This window comes from Myotis lucifugus, unplaced genomic scaffold, assembly GCF_000147115.1.
Source record: "Myotis lucifugus unplaced genomic scaffold, Myoluc2.0 scaffold_1004, whole genome shotgun sequence".
In the NCBI taxonomy this organism is placed as follows: domain Eukaryota; kingdom Metazoa; phylum Chordata; class Mammalia; order Chiroptera; family Vespertilionidae; genus Myotis; species Myotis lucifugus.
Window position 1 is genome coordinate 77,206 of NW_005872052.1, and position 5,590 is coordinate 82,795.

The 5,590-nt window shown below is 49.6% G+C and overlaps 1 long non-coding RNA gene across 1 annotated transcript in view; it reads right to left on the reverse strand.

Moving 5' to 3' along the window:
* The window catches only part of LOC111824170, a 33,064-nt gene that overhangs the window by 6,587 nt on the left and 20,887 nt on the right, over positions 1-5,590 (reverse strand). The window lies entirely within an intron of this gene.

The following is a 5,590-nucleotide window of genomic DNA, read 5'->3' on the forward strand; positions in this document are numbered from 1 at the left end:
CCTGCAGAGAATCTAATTAAAGACACAAAGAAGGAAGAGGAACTGCCCCAGGGACACTAGGAGGGAAGAAAGCATTGACCCCAATAGGAAGCCTGCACAACCCTCCAGGGACACCCTCTGAGCTGGGAGCCTGGGTTTGCTGGTCCTGAGCTCCCCCTGGTGGCCTGGACGCTCCCTGCAGCCCAGCCCTGCTGTCTCCCTCAGGGAGGTTAGTGTCTGGGCTCACACTGACTTCCCCTCACTGTGTGTCTTGCACAATAATACACGGCAGAGTCCTCGGCTCTCAGGCTGCTCATTTGCAGAGACAGCGTGTTCTTGGTGTTGTCCCTGGAGATGGTGAAGCGGCCCTTCACAGACTCTGCGTAGGATATGGTACCACCACTACTACTAATGCGTGAGATCCACTCCAGTCCCTTCCCTGGAGCCTGGCGGACCCAGTGCATTGTGTAGCTACCGAAGGTGAATCCAGAGGCTGCACAGGAGAGTCTCAGAGACCCCCCAGGCTGCACCAGGCCTCCTCCAGACTCCACTAGCTGCACCTCACACTGGACACCTGCAAACACAGAGACACAAGGTGGACTGAGAATCACATGGAAGCACCAACAGGCACAGGCACAGGTCTCAGCACTCCCCGTTCCTGAGAACGACCTTGAGAAATGATCAGGAGGAGAACGCAGCTTGGCACCAAGTCCATGGTGGAGCCGCTGTGGTCCTGTCTCAGGCGCTTGGGTTCTGGGTGTCTCCCCAACATGCCGGGCAAGGGCCCCCTTTTATGAGCAGGAGGAGAGCCCCATTTGCATGGAGTCTGCATATAAGGTGCAGCTGGGAACCTGGTTGCATGCCTGACCTTGTTACCCTAGGGGTGACCCCAGATGGGAAAGGACTTATGGATGCTGGCCACAGGGGGTCCCGTCCTGACCCCCCTACTTCCCTCCTTTCTTGAGACCCATCACCCTGACCCCATTCTTTGGGGTGAGCTTCTAGGATTGAGAGTCCTCCTTCCTGGGGTTTTGATGAGGACCCATGGGTGCTGCCCCAGAGGCACGTGGATGGGGCTTCCTCTCACTCTCCTTCACCCGCCGTGGGCCATGTCGCCTTTCTGGGGTTTGGGAATAAGAATGTGCATTGGATGATGCTTTTATTTTGAAGCTGAAAGATTCTCCTTGTTATTTTCCTCTATCAGATCCTCCACAAAACACGAACCTCTACATGTGAGGAAGCAGTAGTGGCTTGGCTGGACTCTGTGGCCACAGCCTTCGACTCAAACCTGCTGTCACTCTCACAAGCTCGCAGCTGCCTCCTGAAGGCACACATTTCACTCAACTTCCCTGCTGTTCCTGTGCAAAAGCCCTGTTTCCCAGCCTCTCAACATGGGAGAATGTCGATCATTTAATAATGGATTCCTGATGGGTTGTGTGGCCTGGCTGGCTAGGGTCAATGGGGTGGGGGCATATGTGATACTTTCAACAATAAAAAATCATTAAATATAAGTAATTAAATAAATAAAATTAAAAATGTAGTGCTAGCCCTGGCCAGTTTTTTTCAGTGGATAGAGCATACCCCCGGGAACCAAAGGGTCTCAGCTTCGATTCTGGTCAAGAGCATGTACCTAGGTTGCAGGCTCCTCCTTGGCACTTGCCCTGGTCAGAGCTTGTGCAGGAGGCAACCAACTGATGTGTTTGTCTCACATCAATGTTTCTCTCTTCCCCTCCCTCCCTTCCACTCTGTCTCTGAAAATCAATGGAAAAATATCTTTGAATGAAGATTAAAAAATAAGAAAGGAATATGTTGGCTCTTGGAACAAAACCCTGAGTGGAGAGTTGAAGCACCACGTCTTCCTTGGGGGCAGGTAAGCACCTCCCTTCTCAGAGGCAGAGCAGCCACCTGTGTCCATCCTCCCACAGCCCCAGGTGAGGACAGACGGACACAGGAACCTGGGACTGTACTCACTTGTTCCTCTGGGAAGGCAGCCTCCACCACTTGGAAAGTGCAGTCACGCTGCGGAGGGGGTGGGGCATGGGCAGGTCAAACACCACAAAGCTTTCCTTCTCTCTTACTTTTCATTTTTTATTCATATTTTAAAATATATTTTTATTGATTTCAAAGAGGAAAGAATGGGCAAGAGAGATAGAAACATCAGTGATGAGAGAGAGTCATCAATCGGTTGCCTCCTGCACGCCCCCCACTGGGGGTTCAGGCAGTAGCACAGGCAAGTGCCCTGACCAGGATTCCAACCCTGACCTCTTGGTTCATAGGTCGAAGCTCAAACAATGAGCAACACCTGGCGGGCTCTGGGGTGACCTCTTACTAGTTCTTTCCTCCTTTTTATTAAAAAAAAAAATAAGATTCCTTTATTCAGATAGTTTAATTCATCCTCACTGATAATATTTTCTACTTGTTTTTTGAGAAAGTGGAAGGGAGGGGAGAGGGAGAGCCCATAGAGACACACTGAGCAGTTGCCTCTTGCAGGCAGAGATCGAGCTTGCAATGGAGGTACGTGCCCTTGACAGGAATCAAAGCCGAGACCCATCAGTCTGCAGGCTGATGCCCTATCCACTGAGCCACACGGGTAGGGCCCCTCCCCCATGTCTAGTTAACACTGTGGAGGCCCCGCACCGCAAGCAGGCAGCCAGGGTCCTGCCGGGTGGACCCACAGACCTGGGGGTGTCTGTGTTGCCGGGGAACTAGGATGGAGAGGCCCCCAGAAGGGCAGCCCCAGGTGCCAGGACACAGGGGTGCACGGGGAGCTGGGCTGGAACCACTCTCCAGAGACTTCAAGACGAAGAACCACCCAGACCCCCTCTCCTGCAGGCGGATGCTGGGCCTCGCTGTGGGGACCCGCCTGAGCCAGCTGGTCAGGCCCCGTGAGGCTGAGGGAAACACAAACCTCAATGAGGAAAAAGCCCGTTTTCCCAGGTGCCAGGAAGAGACAGGGACTCCCTCCCTCCCTCCCTGCAACACGCATGGAGGTTTCAGTGTCAGTTTAAAAGCTCACTGAGGCCTCCCCAGCTTACACCCCAGCGTGTTTTCCGGGGACCTTGGAACCCACTCTGAAGTGTGACCACTAGGGGGCACCACTCTCCCCGCTTCTGTGGGAGGAAGGGGGCAGCCAGGCTTCAGGGGGCTCCTGGCTCCCAGTGCAAACCTCCTTCCTGTCCTAAAGAGGCGGGAGGGCTCATGTTCCCTGGGATCAGCTCAAGGAGCAAACACGCGTGGCCCCTCCAGGCACCAGGGGATTCAGGGTGAACTCTGGTGACCAGTGGTGCTGCCAAGTCCCTCCTGAGGCTGCTCCTCTGTGAACAGCTGTGTTTCTGGGGACGGTTTCCCACAAGAACTTAGTTCAGTCCCCTTATCTGCTGCTTTGTCAGCCCCACTCAGACAGCCCCACTGCAGTTATGATAAGTCTCCAAATAGACCCATTTCTGACATTCACCCGGGATTGTGAAGTAGATTCTTCTGATTTTTCTTCATAGATGAACATGTCACCTGCAAGTAGGGACACCTTGTGTGTGGGCTCACATTTGAATGTCTCTATGCATTTTTCCTGTCTTATTGCTCTTGTTAACAGGTCAAGGACCATGTTGAATAGAAGTGGTAAGAGTGGGCCTTTTTGACTCTGTCCCCATCTGAGGGAATCATGTAACTTCCCACAATCGAGTGTGACATCAGCTCCAGGAGTCCCATGATCAGAGTGAGGAAGGACCCCTTTATCCCACGTGCCCTAAGCGTTTTATCATGAATGAAGCTGTGCTTTGTACACACTTTTCTGCATCAATTTTATTGACCATGTGACTTCTCTTCTTTACACAGTTGACTCTTTTGGTTAAATCAGATGATTTAAAAATGTTGAATCATCTTTGAATTGTTGGGATAATTCCTGCTTTGCCATGATGGAGTATGAGTTTCTTATATTGCTGGTAGGATTGGCTAATCTTCTGTGGAGGATTTTAGTAAATATGTTAACAAGAGATTTCAGTCTGTAGTTTACTCTTTCTCTGTACTGACAGCACAAGGAATTCTGGTCTCATAAGAATGCATTTGGGAATGTGTTTATTCTCCTAATTAATTTCTGATATTGGTCATTTGTCTCTTTGCCAGTCTTGTTAGCATTGGGTTAGTTTTACTGATCTTTTCAAAGATTCAGCTGTTGGCATCATTGTTTGTTTTCTATAATTTTTCTGTTTTGATTTCATTAATCTCAGCTCATCTTTATTTTTCCTTCCTTCTGCTTGATTTTAAGTGATTTTGATCTTCCTTTTGTTATTTATTTAAAAAAAAATATTTTCTGCCCTGACCAGTTTGGCTCAGTGGATAGAGCATCAACCTGCGGACTCAAGGGTCCTGTGTTCGATTTTGGTCAAGGGCATTTACCTTGGTTGCAGGCACATTCCCAGTGGGGAGTGTGCAGGAGGCGACTGATCAATGTTTCTCTCTCATTGATGTCTCTTACTCTCTATCCCTCTCCCTTCCTCTCTGTAAAAAATCAATAAAATATATTCAAAAAATATTTTCTGTTGAGAGTATTACTGATGTCCCCCTTTTTACCCCATATCAACCTTCCACCTCATTCCTGACCCAACCCCGTCCTTCACCACCCTCCTATCTGTGTCCGTAGGTCATGCATAGGCCTATGAGCTCTTTGGTTCATCTCTTTCCACTCTCCCCTCCCTCTTCCCTCTGAGTTTCATCATTATGTTGCACGTTTCCATGCCTCAGATTCTATTCTATTCATCAATTAATTCTGTTCATTATATGCTTTGTTCATTTATTTTGGTTCTTAGATTCAATTGTTGATAGATACTTATGTATTGCCATTATTTTGTTCATATATTTTGTTTTTTATTTTTATTGATTTCAGAGTGGAAGGGGAGGAGAAATATATATATATATCTCCTATATAATAAAAGACGAAAAGGGTATTTAACCATACCTCCGCTATGCTTCCCATTGGCTAGTCAGGGCGATATGCAAATTAACTGCCAACAAAGATGGTGGCCGGCAGCCACGCAGCTGAAGCAAACATGAGGCTTGCTTGCTCCAGTGATGGAGGAAGCTAAGGTTCCCCGCCTGCCCTGCCCAGCTCTGAACTCTGAAAGCAACAGAGTTTCAATTATAGAAGCTAAACAAACCCCAGATACCTGCTTTCAGCTGGCCGCAGCCTCAGAGCTGGAGTGAGCAGGACAGCAACAATCTTTCAATTATAGAAAGTAAATAAATCCTAGAATTACAAAAAAAAAAGAAAAGAAAAAAAGGAGAGGCTGGGAGCTTCAGTCACCTGCCAGCCTGAAAACGGCCCTCAGCCCCTCATCCAGACTGGCCAGGCACCCCAGTGGTGACCCCCACCCTGAAGGGGGTGTGACCAGCTGCAAACAGCCATCAGCCCCTCACCCAAGCTGGCCAGGCACCCCAGTGGGACCCCCACCCTGAGAGGGTGTTGCCAGCCTGAAAACAGCCATCAGCCCCTCATCCAGGCTGGCCAGGCACCCCAGTGGGACCCCCACCCTCATCTGGGACACCCTTCAGGGCAAACCAGGTGGCCCCCACCATGCACCAGGCCTCTATCCTATATAGTAAAAGGGTAATATGCAAA